A 15,260-nucleotide genomic window follows, 5' to 3' on the forward strand; every position below is an offset into this window, starting at 1 on the left:
TGGTGCTAATGTTATTGCCATTTTATGTATAAGGAAGGTGAGGCACAAATAGTTAACTAATCTGATCAATATCACACAGCTAGAAAGTGGTGAAGCCAGGATCCAAACCACAGCTGTCTGGATTCAGAGTTCTATTCAAGACAAAGAAAGAATGTGTTGAATTTCAAAGGACTCTCCCCAAAGTCTCCCATCTTATTGCTGGAATCTTACCAGATTCCTGATTCTTTCTTTTGGCTTGGAAAAATGGAGTTAATTTTTATGACATAATATACCATTTGCTTGTCCACCATCTAAGGTCTCAGAGCCTAAAGACGTGCATATTAGCTTGAAAACATGAAGGGTGGGGACAGATGAAGCTGCTACCATGTCCTGAAATTCAATTTTTTTCTTCTAAGGTTAGTAAATAGAAAGGTCCAAAGAAACATGAGAAAAGAAATGATTAACAGTCTCCTAAGATAGTTGAAGTCTATTTTCAAGGTGGTAGAACTGAACTCTAAATCTTCCTTATGTTCCAAGTTTGACCTGCTGACTCCAAAAGGCAGGAGCAAAATTATTTTTAAAAAAATCCTAGAACATACCTGTGTTGAGGCAGCAAACCATAAATGTCATGGTTAAAGCGAGCATTTAATTTATTCTCTGCCCATCTGTTGATTAAGAATGTAGGGTAAACTTGGTTGACAACAGAGTTAAAATGAGTGAAGAGAACAATGTCCATGGGCATCCCATAATCCCAGAACCAGTTCCAAATCCATGCACCATGCCTTGTGCTGAGAAATACCTAGGAGAGAATGCAAATAAATGCACAATAGATGCTTCCCAATATAACAGTTTACTTTCATAGGATCATTTTCTCACTTCTTCAGATATGTCTCATTTGGCTCATGAGAAGAAATGGATAAGAACTCTCTTGTCATTTTAGCTTGAAGAGTTCTTCTTTCTCAAGACAGGAAAACCAATAGATAGTCACACACATTCCCACATACAGAAACATCTAACTTGTTGCTTATAGCTCCAGAGATCTCCTCAAGCTTTCCTCTGGACCTCACCCACTATCCCTTTTGAACCTTCTCCAAGGCAGTCTTTGATGCCTGCAATCTTTTAAATTCCAAATTCTGGAAAAACACAATGATGCAAAAAGACTAGAGATCAACAAATTGACACAAAAGATCCCATCCATCTGTTAATTACTGTATTGTAGTATCTAGAACACTTAGTTAATCTGTATCCCTATTGAAGGAATTGGAGTTGGAAGACGGTGTCAAGTGTCATGTCAATGAAAAATATTAAGGGATTTTAAAAATGGTTTTCTGGTAAGTTCATTTTTGTAACTCTTAGCTGAGCTGGTAAAGCCTCCACACTCTGTTAAAAATAAACATTATGGAAGGCACTAAAGTTTGAAATATTTATTTGTATTCCATTCTCTATTTTTTTTGGAATGGATTAACAAGATATCTATTGAGGAAACTGGTGTGAGAAGGTAATTAATCAGTATTGAAGCAGTGTATGAATACACACCACACATATTTCATGCAATGATCACATCTCAGAAGGTAGTGGGCAGGTTGCATCTCAGGAAAGAGAATTTAGGCACCAAACCTGTGCAGCTACATGACTGAGGTCAATCGCCAAATCACCTCCAGAATTTCTAATGCCGATCACAATGATTTTCTTGCCGTGAAATTTCTCTGGACTCTTGTATTCCCAACTGTGGACACACTGACCTTTGAAACTTGTGATTCCTGAATTGCTCAAGTATTGACCATTATTTTATTTTATTTTTTAACTGCTGGCCTATTCTAAAGCTTATTGCTAAACTCAAATGCTATGCTCTTTAAACCTCTCATTTTCTGGTCTACTGTTCCTGGTCTGTGAACTGTGCTTGCCGAACATTATCAGACAGAATTAATTCTCCTACAGTTTTGTTCTGGACCAAAAATTTTATGATCTCAGGTTTACTAGAAACTCAGATATTTTATTTCTGCCTCCTTTTTACTTACCTGTACCCTGCCAAGACTTCAAAGAAGAGCTTGGCTCCTCATTAAGTAATATATCTTCTTTATCCATCATCTTTGTTATTTACAAATACTGCTCTGACCCAATTCCCTGTCTTGCTTTCCCAAACCATGCTTCATCCCTGTCTAGCTTGTTTCCATCTCTTTCTAGGCCCAGTACACCATTCCTGCTAACTCTAGCAGTGTTCACTCTGCTCTCCTACTAGGGACAAGTGCTCACAGACCCTGAAGGTGAGAGGACATAAGAACTTATTATTTTTGTTTAAAAATATGCTCTGACTTAAACAAAAACCTCATATGGCAAAGCCATAATAGCTGGTTGATTTTTTAGCCTTTCATCTTTTAAACAACATTGGGGCATGCACATGTGGCCTTCATTGCTCCTCCTGTGACATTGAACAGCCCTACTCCATCCTAATTGTGGTTCATTCCTTGCCCTGTTCCTTTTTCCATAGAGAATATGCTCCCAAACTTCAGCTTTCCCCTGGAAGCAGTTCTTTGATCACCTAGTGAACTCCTGGCACAGATCTAAATGTTTCTGAACTCAACCATTGTCAAGTTCAATTTTCCATTCAATTTCTGACTGCAGCTCTTTCAATTATTTCTCCTCCCCTTGGCCCTACTGAAATTCCTCTCACTCTCTGAAGATAACCTTTTCTTCTCCTTTGTTATGAAACAATAAAAATCTGAGGTGCCTCCCTCAACACCTAAAAGTTACTATGTTTTCATCTATTCTTCCTCTGTCTCCTTTCCCCAAGATAAAATGTTTCTCTTCTATTCCAAAATGAACCCTTTGCCCTGTGGCCCAATATGGGAGGAGACCTTGAAATCAATCAAACAAATCAAATCAAACAAACATAAGCCATAGTCCAAACAATGGCCTTTAAGGTCCTTCTTGATCTGGCGTAACATTCACTCTCTGACATCATCTCCTTCTACTCTTTCTTCTACTTCCGCCACACTGGACCTGTCAGGTACACACCCACCTCAAGTCCTTTGCACTTTTTTCTTCCTTCTGTATGATCTGCTTTCCTCATATATCTGCATCACTTCCTCAACTCCTTGGGGTATTTGTTCAAATGCCCCTTTCTCACTGAAGTCTTGCCTGGCCATCTTATCTAATCTTGCATCACAAGCCCTTCTCCCCAACCACCCACCCCTTTGCCCTCCCCTGGCAATTGTTTCTCTTCACAGTCATCACCTTCCACATATTTATTTCTTTTTGTGTCTCTCTCCATCTACTGCTATGTACATTCCTTGGGGACAGAGATTTTTTCTGTTTTATTCTCTGCTAAGTCTCTGGTACACAGTTGGTGCTCAGTAGATATATCTTGAATGAATCCTGAATGAATGAATACAGGAATATTTAAACATCTAATAAGCTAATAACTAACTAACTAATAGACTTCTTTTGACCAATTTTAACTTTATCATCTCATGCACTGGGAAACAGACATTCAGAGCAATGGAAGTGGAGGGAGTCTAGCATCTCCTTAGACCCCAAAGGAGTCTCAGGTCCAGCCCTCTTTGAAAAGACCAAGTATATATCCTGCTTCTAGAGATAAAGAAGGAGATCTTGTGCAGGTAAATCATTCCTGTACCATTCCTTATATTCAGGGTGCTTAAGCTTCCAAATAGTAAACAATAACACTGCAGTCTTTTCTAAGATGTATAGTGACACTAGCACAGAGCTATTTATATTCATCATGCTATGCATATAGATACATTCAGGAATAAAGCTAATTATTAATATATATTTCTGTATCTTTGATCTTACTATTTACTCCAAACTATTACCAACACAAAACAATTCCCACATTTTGCCTTCCAACTGTGGTAAAATGTAGCACTTTCCTCTTAAAATAGCCCAGAACTGGTGGTTGTATTAGTAATTTTTATTTTCAATTTTCTAATATGTATTATTTGAATGGAACTTGAAAGAACATGCATTTCTTTATAATCAGAAAATATCATATTTATTTTGAAACTAAGATGCCTTTCAGAATTATAAACTTTCTCCTAAAATAACAGTAGCCACTATGATAAAACCCCATAACACCAGTGCCTTAGCATTCGGTAGGACATACCTGGAAAGTTATGGAGTGGCATGAAGGGATCGGTTTCAAGGCCACTACACACCATAATCCCATCAAAGACATGGGATTCCTGCTTCCCTTCAGTCTGGACGACAACATCTCACTGTCCTGTGCAAGAGAAGTCAGAGCGCTTCCTCACTTTGCACAGCTTCGACTGGGAATGAGACAAACTCAGACTTGTGACCGCTCTTCCCAGCTGCCCTCCTGCCCAAGAACTCTTTGTCTCAATGAATAAGGTTGGTTACAGCTACTCTCTTCTGGGCTTTCATTAAAGAGTTCATTTATAACTGGTCTCCCTACCAAGGCATTTTTAAGTAGAGATGTATCTCAGTTTGTTCCAACTGCAGTCCTGAATGTAGTTAGGGGTGAGCCAATACCGGGTGTACAGTCTGGCATTTCAGCCAATCCACCATACTTTTTTTCCTGAGGAAAGTGAGGAGAGAAGCTCTCGCCGAATTCTCTGGAGATTTATGTAAAGCTCACCTCCAAGACTGAATGGATGCTTTACTGCATTTTGCTCTGGCCTGGCTCTTGGCTCTAACAAGAGGGTTCCATGCATGCTGAGTGGTCTCTGCCCCACTTACCAGAAACCGGATGTGCTTCAAAAGGTGAAAGGGTTTGACATACATCTGGAGATACTCCATGATTTTGGAATTGTGCAAGTAGTTGGGAAAATGATCAGAGAAAGGATAATCACTTCAAAGTGTTGCTGGTGGCAGATTTATAGACACTGGGCCTGCCACCTTCAGTCTTCTCCTACCAAGAAAATAAAGGACACCTTGATAACTGAAGCCAAGGAGGGATAAGGAAGTATCCTAAGGAACCTGCAAAAAGTTAAAAGACCGGAAGACTGAGAATAGAGCTATAATCAGCAACATTTAGAGGCCAAGTAGAAAAATATTGAGAAGGAAAATCAGAAAGAAAACAGAGTGAAATCACAGAAGCTAGTGACAAGTGTTTCAAAAAGGAGCTGGTTTTTAACATCATTGGATCCCCTTGAGAAGGCAATAAAATTCTTGGCAGAAAGTCCATTCAATTTGTCAACTTTTATTGGTAATGGCAGTGACAGCAGTTTTGGGGAAGTGCTGGGATGACCATCATGTAGTGATGGTGGAGATGAAGGAAGAGGAAGCACACAGTTCTCCTTCAAGGAGCTAGACCCTGAAAGGAAGAAAGATTAATTGAACATCAACCTTGGGAGGAAGGAAGGAGTGGGATTCAAAGCACATGTGTAGGTGCTGATAAAGATAGCAACTATTATGCTGGTAGTTGAAGGATAAATCAGTGCTGTAATCCTTGCATTCTTATTTCCCAGATAAGAAAAAATGTCATTACACATATAGAAGCATAAGTCTATTCAAACTTATATCTCCACATCCCTCCAATGTCACTGCTTCCTTCAAAACAGATGGGCTCCAGTCCTTCCTCCAGACAGACCTTAATGGCGCTTAATCCACTGACCCCAGCACCAATCACCGCAATTCTTTCTCCTGGCATTGTGTCTTGTATCTGGAAACATATTAGTATAAAATCAGATTTTTATTGCCATGTAATTTTTTTCTATCATGAAAGATTAGTGTTTTTTTTCTAAAATTGCTAGTTAATGCATTTAAGGAATATCCTACTCAAAGCTGTTATGCCTTTCAAAGGCACGTCGAATGAGAGAAAATCCTAGCTCACGTGGGCTTTCTTATTTTTAAGTACGAAGGAGATTGTTTTTGAAAAAGGTTTGACTCCTAAAATTTTCCTGGTCATATGACTTCACATTTTTACATTTCTTTTTTTGATAGTTTCCTTCTACCTAATACGTTTACGCACACGTGCGAGCGCACGCACACACACACACACCGTGAAAAACCTCTTTATACACAAATTTTGCCCAACTGACTTTTTTTCTTTCCATTATGGTTTATTGCATGATATTGAATATAGTTCCCTGTGCTATACAGTAGGACCTTGTTGTTTATCCATCCTATATGTAATAGTTTGCATCTGTTAATCCCAAACTCCCCACCCAACCATCCCCTCCCCCCCTTTGGCAACTAGAAGTCTGTTCTCTGTGTCTGTGAGTCTGTTTCTGTCTTGTAGATAAGTTCATTTGTGTCATATTTTATATTCCACTTATCTAAATTCCATATTTAGATAAGTTATATCATATGGTATTTGTTTTTCTTTTTCTGACTTACTTCACTTAGTATAATAATCTCTAGGTCCCTCCATGTCGCCGCAAATGGCATTATTTCATTCTATTTTATGGCTGAGTAATATTGCATTGTATATATATAGCACATCTTCTTTATCCATGCTTCTGTCAATGGACATTTAGGTTGCTCCCATGTCTTAGCTATTGTAAATAGTGCTGCTGTGAACACATAGGTGCATGTGTCTTTTTGAATTACAGTCCAAACTGACTTTCAATTCCTTTCACTACTACTATCTGCTTATAGAAACATTTATGTTGGGTACTTTTTCACAGTTTACTTTATTTAGGTCAGAGAATCCCTACTTTTGTCTCATGATAGGGTTTGAAGTAGGAGAAAAAAGAAAACCCCAACAGAGATTTCATCATATAAGTATCATTAGTTACACTCTCCTTGGGGCAGAGTGTGCATTACGTAAGAGTGAGGGGTCTTTAGAAAACTAGTCCAACTGCCTTCACACCAGAGATTAATATTCTGCCATTCATTCATCCAATAAATATTTATTGGGTACATTCTATGTACCAGACACTACATTAGTGGGGCAGATACACCAGTGAAAATATCAGACACAGTTCTTTGAAAACATTCTAATGAGGTAGAGACCAAACAAATAAGCAAATAAGTAGTAAGCCAGATGATGACACATTCTTTGGAGAAAAACAAAGCAGGGTAGGGTCTATAGGAAATAGAGGAGCGAGGATATTATTTTATACAATATGGTCAGAGAAGGACTCATGGTTGACATTTAAGCAGGAAGTGAGGAATCAAGACGTGTATATCTGAAAGAGAATTTCAAGCAGACAGTCTAAGACAGGCACTTGTTGGACTTTATTTGAAGAAAAGTAAGGGAAGTTTTATGACTGGTACCAAAAGGACATAAGGGGTACAATGAGGTTGGACAGGAAGTGTTAGGCACCAGTATCAGAGGCAGTATCAACATCAGGGGTCAGATTAGGCTGGGTACTTTTTCAAAGGATGGAGCAAAGAAAATATATGGTATTCAGAAATGCCACTTACCTGTAAGTGCCTCTGAGGACACTACTTCTATTCTCATCCTCTCTACTCTACAACATTATGCTTTATCCTCTGCCACTTAACTGAACCACAAAGTAATAGAATTTTCTTAAGGGATGTTTCCTTAACTTATGATGTGGTGATTTTCTCTCTGTATCTTTGCTCTCTACTCTGAATTGATGGAGAAACTGAATGGTACTCTGTACTGCATTTCAATAAGTTTTTATTATAGTGGATTAGAGCAGCTATTAAAATATGACTATTTTTCAGTCTAGATTCCTTGGTAAGTTCTTTTCATTTAAGGCTTATTAACGTTACCCTGTACCACTGATGTTTTGTTACTACTTGAAAATGTATCCAGAGGCTATAAGCAATCAGTTTAGCCAAAGACAACAGCAAGCACCTAAATAATCTCCCCTGAGTACACCAGTTAATGCATAGCATAGGTATTCCAAGTATTTAGCAGAATTATAATGTCAGCTGCATGCTGGACCACACAATAGCAGAATGAGACTATATTAACAAGGAAAATGAATCACAGAAATACGTGGATAAAGAACATTGCATTTATTAATTTGAAAAGTCGACCCAAATACTCACTGTCCATTTTTAAATGCCAAGGCTATTACATTTCCACTAAGATATATAAATTTGTTTGAAAAATCACCTTTCAAATGTCAAAAATGTCTAGTCAAAGACTTTTTTTCAGGGTATTTAGATTCCTTGGCTGTTGAAATGAAAAGCTATTAGCACATATGATTTGTGTTTAGTATATTATAGGTGTGTCCTTGATCATTTATATCCCCTCAGGACTCCGGCAGCTCCCCTAAAACTCTAGTTTCTGATCATGTCTGTCCATTTATCCTCTCATCCGAAACAAGCCCAAATAAATTCTCAGCAGGCCAAATCCCTCTCCATACATGCAGCAGATGCTATTCCCAATCCTTCTTATACCCTGCTGGAAATGGTAATAAGTTGCTCTTTTGATGAATTCTTGGTCTATTTTTTCCTTCCCTTGTGAATATTCCATACTAATTAGCCTTTTTCTTTCTATTGCCTATATAGAACACAAGGATATTTTTCTAATTATGCAATTATATGCCATAAAATAAAAATTTTGAAATACCTGTTAAGCTCCAAGTTCTTCGAGGAAATAAAGATCATAGAACTAACCTGTAGCAAGAAGAAAAATAAAAGCAGATTTGCTCTTGAAGTCTCCAGGCGCTGTGGTAAGAAATGGGCTCCAGAATGCTTGTCTTCTAAGGAGACCACTGGTTTCTTCTTTGCTCTTTTCTGTGATGAGGTAGCCCACCAGGTGTTTTACAAGATGGCTATTTTGCAAAACTCCTCTCCATGTCTCCCTCCTTTTCACCTGGCTTTTAAAATTGGGGTCCAGGTAAAGAAACTGGCATGTCATCAAATTTTTCTAAACAGTAATTGTGTTGATCTCACAAAGTCTAATTAAATCAAAGGTATGATGAAGCCCAGAGTGCACAGCTAGGGAATTGATCTATAGTGAAACTCGGAAAATATGGGGTAACATTTTATCTCCTGGGCTGATAAAAATGAATGTAAATGCATTGCAATTGATAGAGCATTATCACCAAAGCTAGAATAGGGAACAGGAGGAATTGACCAAAAACACCCTGTACACAACATTTTGTACATTTCTATTTCTTTATGGTAAATTCCTACAACTGCAATGGCTGAGTCAAAAGGCATTTGAGGAACAATTTTTCAGATCTTCAATACATCATCTCCCATAAAGATTACAGCAGTTTCATTATGATTTAAAACGTTTGAAGATACCTTTTCCTTCTCCTTGCTAATTACAAAATATTCAGTTTTCTTAATGGAATCTGCAATTCTTTGAATATCAATAAGTCTAAGCTCTGTACATATATTTTTGTCCATTTGTATTTCTTCTTTGGTGAATTTGATGAATATCACTTCTACATTTTTCTATTCTTTTTGTTTAAAGGAATCTTTTAATGTTATTAATAGACACCATTTTTCCTCTCATACATTTTTCAAATATTTTCTCTCATTTTGTCATTAGTTTTTAAAAATTACAGATTTTTCTTCCATTTTGATCAAGTGATATATATTTTTTCCTTTATAGTTAATGGCTATTGTATCATACTTGTAGTCTTCTCTATCTCAAGATTGTGAAATTATTCATGTATATTAGTTTTCTTCTTATGGTTTTATGTTTTTATTTAACTCTTTGGTATTTCTAGAGTTCAGTTTTGACATATGGTGTAAGTCAATACTTCAACTTGATCCTGTTTTTCAATAGTTCATCAGGTGCCTCTGACCATTTCATTGAACAAATCATCCTTTCCTTACCATACTGGAAATGACACCTTTATAATATATTCAATATTTATACTTTTGGTTTTATTGTAAATCTTTATTTCCTGCTCCACGAATGCTTCTTTACATTCAGATATCAAAACCACACTAGTTATTGTTGCTTTAAAGGATTTATGATATTGCCCTGTGCAGTCTCCAATTGTTACTCTTCTTCTTCGATATTTCCTTGACTTTTCTATCGTTTATTTTTCTCAGTGAAACTTGGATTAATTTTTCATAGCTCCAACAGAAAAATTTTATTAAATTTATCAGCTAATTATGGGATAATTGACATCTTTATAACATGGAACTTCTCTGTTTATTCACATTTTTTGTATCCTATTGTAAAAATTTTTTTACATGGGCTCACAAATTTTGTTGTTGATTTCTGGTTGCATATCTGATTATTATTGGCAATTTTAATTTTTCCATTGTATTTTTTAAACTTACTGCTGGCATATTAGTTAATAGTTATATACATATATCATTTACTTATATATTATACAGAAAACTATACATATGTTATCTTTTAATAGTTCATACATACACATATAATTTCAATCATTTCAAACTCATTCATTCTAAGTATTTCATAGATTCTCATGTCAGTCCACATTAAAAAAATCAAAGAATCAAAATGATAACATAATTTATTTTCTCCATTTCTGATAAGTATTCCTATGTTTTCCCTCTCATTTACTGAGTTGTCTAGAATTTTCAGAACAATTTCCAACAAATGTGCTTACTGAATATGTTCCCTTGTGTGTTTCACCCTTAAGTAGGATGTTGGCTCTTGGTCTGAGGAACATACTCTATATCATATTAAGGAAATATTTTTTCTCTTTCTAGGTAACTCTGTTTGTGGGTGCGTGTGTGCACCCATGTGTGTCTGATCAGGAAACAATATTGATTTTATTGAATGTATGCCTGAATCTATTGGTAATCATATAGTTTTTTTTCATTTTCATCTGTTGCTGTAATGGATTATATTAATAGATTTCATCATTTGATTCATATTTTCATCTCTACATTAAATCTTACTTGGTATTGATATACTAGTATTCAAAAATGTTGTATTCTATTTCTTAGAACTTTGTTAAGAGTTTTTGCATTTAAAATTATACCTAAGATTGGTCTGTTGCTACTTTTTTGTGCTGTCTTTGTCAAGGCTATGCTATCTTTGTTACCAGGGTTACAAAAAAGCTTTCATAGTTGCTTTATACTTTGCACAGTTTACATGGTATGGTAATCATCTGTATATTGAAGGCTAATACCCATTTTCCTGGGTAACTCTATGAGCCCAGTTATTTTCTTTTACTTCTTTAAACTCTTCATTTTATAGGTTTTATATTTTTTCATGTATCCGTTCAGTTAATTACTCTTTTCATTGAAGATTATTCATTTATATGAGTTTCAAAAGTTTCATCTGCTATTATGTATAATCTTATGACTTTTAGATTTCTATTGATTTGTAACTGTCTCTATGTTCTTTATTAATTTTGTATATTGTGCATTATCTTAATTTTATTTGGACTAATAGCAGAGCTTGTCCAATTAGTTCACAGTGAGATAAGAGGCTTGTATCAGGATATAAATCAATGCACAGCTTCAAGAGAAGCTAGCAATGACACCAAAAAGTTAGTTAACATCAGCAGTGTCTTTAGTGATTTAGTCTACGTTTTTGCACAAACCCCTTGTCTCATAGTAGATAAATTACAGTCAATTTGAGAATACAACCACACTGAGCTAGAGCTGGAGCCTTGTTTATTTTATTTTACTTTGCACTCCCTAAAAAATCAGCTTTTCAGTTTACCCATCAAGTCTACAGATTTTGCTTTATTAATTCATGAATTTATGCTTTTATTTTTATTTATTTTCTTATGCTTTCCTTAGGTTTGATTTCTTGTTTTCTAACTTCTTTTCTATTTACTTATTTATTTATGTATTTTATTATCTTTTAATCTTCTGTATGGTTATAAATGTTCCTTCAATTATTATTTTGGCCATGTCCCCCCTTAAGTTTTTAAGATATAGTATTCTTATGCTCATTATTTTCTAAAATGATCTATAATTATGGTCAAATTTCTCTCCTTTAACTTGAATTATTTGCCAGATCTTTTTTGAAATTTTGTTTCATTTTATGTTGTACTTTTGTCCTTAATTTCTAATTGTACTTGTGCGATTGTCGATTGTCAAAAAATATTGCCTAAATGGTTTCAGTTGACAGATATTTATTGATACTTTCTTTGATACATAACATATTATACATTTTATGTACCTCTAAGCTCTGGAAGAGAAGGTAGTTTTTTCTAGGGTATGGAGTTCAGTATAAATTTATTATCTTTAGGGTCCTTATTTAAATTATCTTGATTATCTGTTAAGAAATAAAATCGTTATTGGACTGTTATCAGTATATTTTTATTCAGAGATTTTGCCTCACATATTTTGATTCTGTTATTTAGCACACAATTCTGATATATCTCCATTGTGGATCAAGCTCTTTTTATATATTATTGTGTATAAAATGACTTGTGAATCCTTTATACTATTTCATGCATTTTACTTTGCTTATTATTTTGAAATTCTTTTTTTTATTGGGGTATAGTTGCTTTACAATGTTGTGTTAGCTTCTGCTGTACAACGAAGTGAATCAACTATATGTATACATATATCCCCTCCCTCTTGGACCTCCCTCCCACTCCCTCCTCCCCATTCCACCCATCTAGATCACCACAGAGCACCGAGCTGAGCTCCTTGTGCTATACAGCATGTTCTCACTAGCTACCTATTTGACACATGGTACTGTATATATGTCAATCCTAATCTCCCAATTCATCCCACCTCCTCTTCCCCCCGTGTCCTCACATCTGTTTTCTACATCTGCATCTCTATTCCTGCCGTGCAAATTGGTTCATCTGTATCACTTTCCTAGATTCCACATATATGCATTAATATACGATATTTGTTTTTCTCTTTCTGACTTACTTCACTCTGTATGAAAGACTCTAGGTCCATCCACATCTTTACAAATGACCCAATTTCATTCTTTTTTATGGCTGAGTAATATTCCAATGTATGTATGTACCACATCTTCTCTATCCATTCCTCTGTTGATGGACATTTAGTTTGCTTCCTTGTCCTGGGTATTGTAAATAGTGCTGCAATGAACATTGGAGTACATGTGTCTTTTTGAATTATGGTTTTCTCAGAATATATGCCTAGTAGTGGGATTGCTGAGTCATATGGTAGTTCTACCTTTAGTTTTTTAAGGAACCTCCATACTGTTCGCCATAGTGGCTGTCTCAATTTACATTCCTATGAAATTCATTTTGTTTATATTTGTTCATATATTTTGTCCGAGTCTTTATTTATACCTTTCCTGAGCCATTTTATTATGGTATATCTCTTGTAAGCAATATACAACTAGATGTTTTTTTAAGTATATTGTTTTTAAAAACCTCAAAAGCAAAGCAAAATAAAACATAATCTATAATTCTTTATTGACCTCCCCGACTAGGCAGAATGAGTCTATTCAGCACAACTTCACTTCTTTTCCCAGTACTTGTTTGGAGTTTTAAAATTTTTGGACTAGTTTTTAAAACAAACTATAATTCCTTTAGAAAAGGAATTATTCTTCATAAAAGAATTCTTAATGCCATTTTCATGCTTTGGGGGACTGTACTGAGAACAATTATTAAGACTGGAACATTTGAATTGTTTTACTATTTGCTATTAATTCATCTGTACCATGATTTCCCTGTTCTTTTGTTCTTTATTTCTGCTAATATACGTTTTGAAATCAGTTTTGTTTTAATTGAAATAATACCCGCACAGAAGAGTGCTGAAAGTACACATATTACAGCACAATGAATTATCCCAAAGCAAATACCCTTATAATCACTATCTAGGTCAAGGAATAAAATATTTCCAGATAGCAGAAGCTCCTTTCATGACCTCTCAATCACTACCCACCTTTTCCCCCAACAATGACCATATCTTAGTCTCTACAACTATGATCTAATAATAGATGAAATTAAATGGTATGCATTATTTTATGTGGGGCTTCTCATTCAATATTATGTGTTGAGATATGAATCTATGGTGTATTCCTTTTCACTTCTGTATAGTGTTTCAATATATGAGTATACCACAATTTGTTTATACATTCTACTGTTTGATGAGTTCCCAGTTTGCAACTCCTATGAATAATGATGGCATAAATATGCTTATATATACCTATAGTGAGGATAAGCATTCATTCCTGATTAGTATACATCTCAGTATAGATTTCCTTTTTACTTTCTTGACTTTGCCTTTTGAAATGCAAAGTTTAACTTACTAATTTTTTCCTTTATTGTAAGTGCTTTTGGTATCATATCTAAGAAATTACTGCCCAACCCACAACATGAATATTCATTCCTATATTTTTGTAAGAGTTGTAATTTTAGGTCTGTGATGCATTTCGAATTAATTTTTGTGTATGGTATGAAGTAGGGACTGAAATTCATATTTTTGCATGTGAGTATCCAATTTTCCCATAGTTTTTTGTGGAAAAGACTATTTCTTTTTCATTGAATGATCTTGGCATCTTTGTTGAAAATCAGTTGACTATAAATGTAAGGGCTTATTTCTGGACTTTCATTTTTATTCCATCAATTTATATGTTTGTACCTATGCTAGCAAGACACTGATACTGACTTCATTACTGTAGCTTTGTTGTAAGCTTTGAAATTGGGAAGTGTAAGTGCTCCAACTTTTTTCTTTTTCAAGATTGTTTTGGTAATTCTGGATCCCTTGCCTATTTATATGAATTTTAGCAATTTCTGCAAAAGAGCCACTGGGGATTTTGATTGGGATTATGTTGAATCTTTACAATAATTTAGGGAATATAGCTATCTTGAAAATATTAAGTCTTCTAATACAATTAAGTTCATTCAAACATGGGATGTTTTTCATTTATTTATGTCTTCTTTAATTTCTTTCAGCAATGCTTTATGGTTTTCAATGTACAAGTCTTGCACTTCCTTCATTAAATTTGTTCCTAAGTATTTTCTTTTTCTTAATGCAATTGTTAATAGAGTTGTTTTCTTAATCTCATTTTCAGTATATTTATTCCTAGTGTATAAAAATACAACTAAACTTTGTATGTTGATCTTATTTTCTACAATCTCACCAACTTTTTAAATTAATTCTAGTAGTTTTAATGTCTTTTATTTATTTTTCTTGTCTAATTGACCCAACTATATCCTCCAGTACAGTGTTGAATAAAAGTGGTGAGAGTAGACATTCTTATCTTGTTCCTTATCTTAGAGGAAAAACATTCGGTTTTTCTGCATTAAGTATGATGATGTTGATTGTAGATTTTTCATAGAAGACCTTTATCAGGTTGAAGAATTTTACTTATAGTCCTATAAGGTTTTATCATGGGGTGTTGGATTTTGTTAAATGATTTTTCTACATCGATAAATATTATGTAGTTCTGTCCATAATTCTACTAATACAATGGATTACATTCATTTTGAGAAATTAAAACAAACTTTCATGCCTATGAAAAATTCCACTTGCTCAAGATGTATAATTTT

At 34.8% G+C, this 15,260-nt stretch overlaps 1 pseudogene; it reads right to left on the reverse strand.

Annotated features, from left to right (window-relative positions):
* Positions 1-5,605, reverse strand: part of LOC133087016 (flavin-containing monooxygenase 5-like) — a 38,934-nt pseudogene extending 33,329 nt beyond the window's left edge.
* Between the last annotated feature and the right edge of the window lie 9,655 nt (positions 5,606-15,260).

The sequence above is a fragment of the Eubalaena glacialis genome, chromosome 3 (assembly GCF_028564815.1).
Source record: "Eubalaena glacialis isolate mEubGla1 chromosome 3, mEubGla1.1.hap2.+ XY, whole genome shotgun sequence".
Taxonomy (NCBI): Eukaryota; Metazoa; Chordata; class Mammalia; order Artiodactyla; family Balaenidae; genus Eubalaena; species Eubalaena glacialis.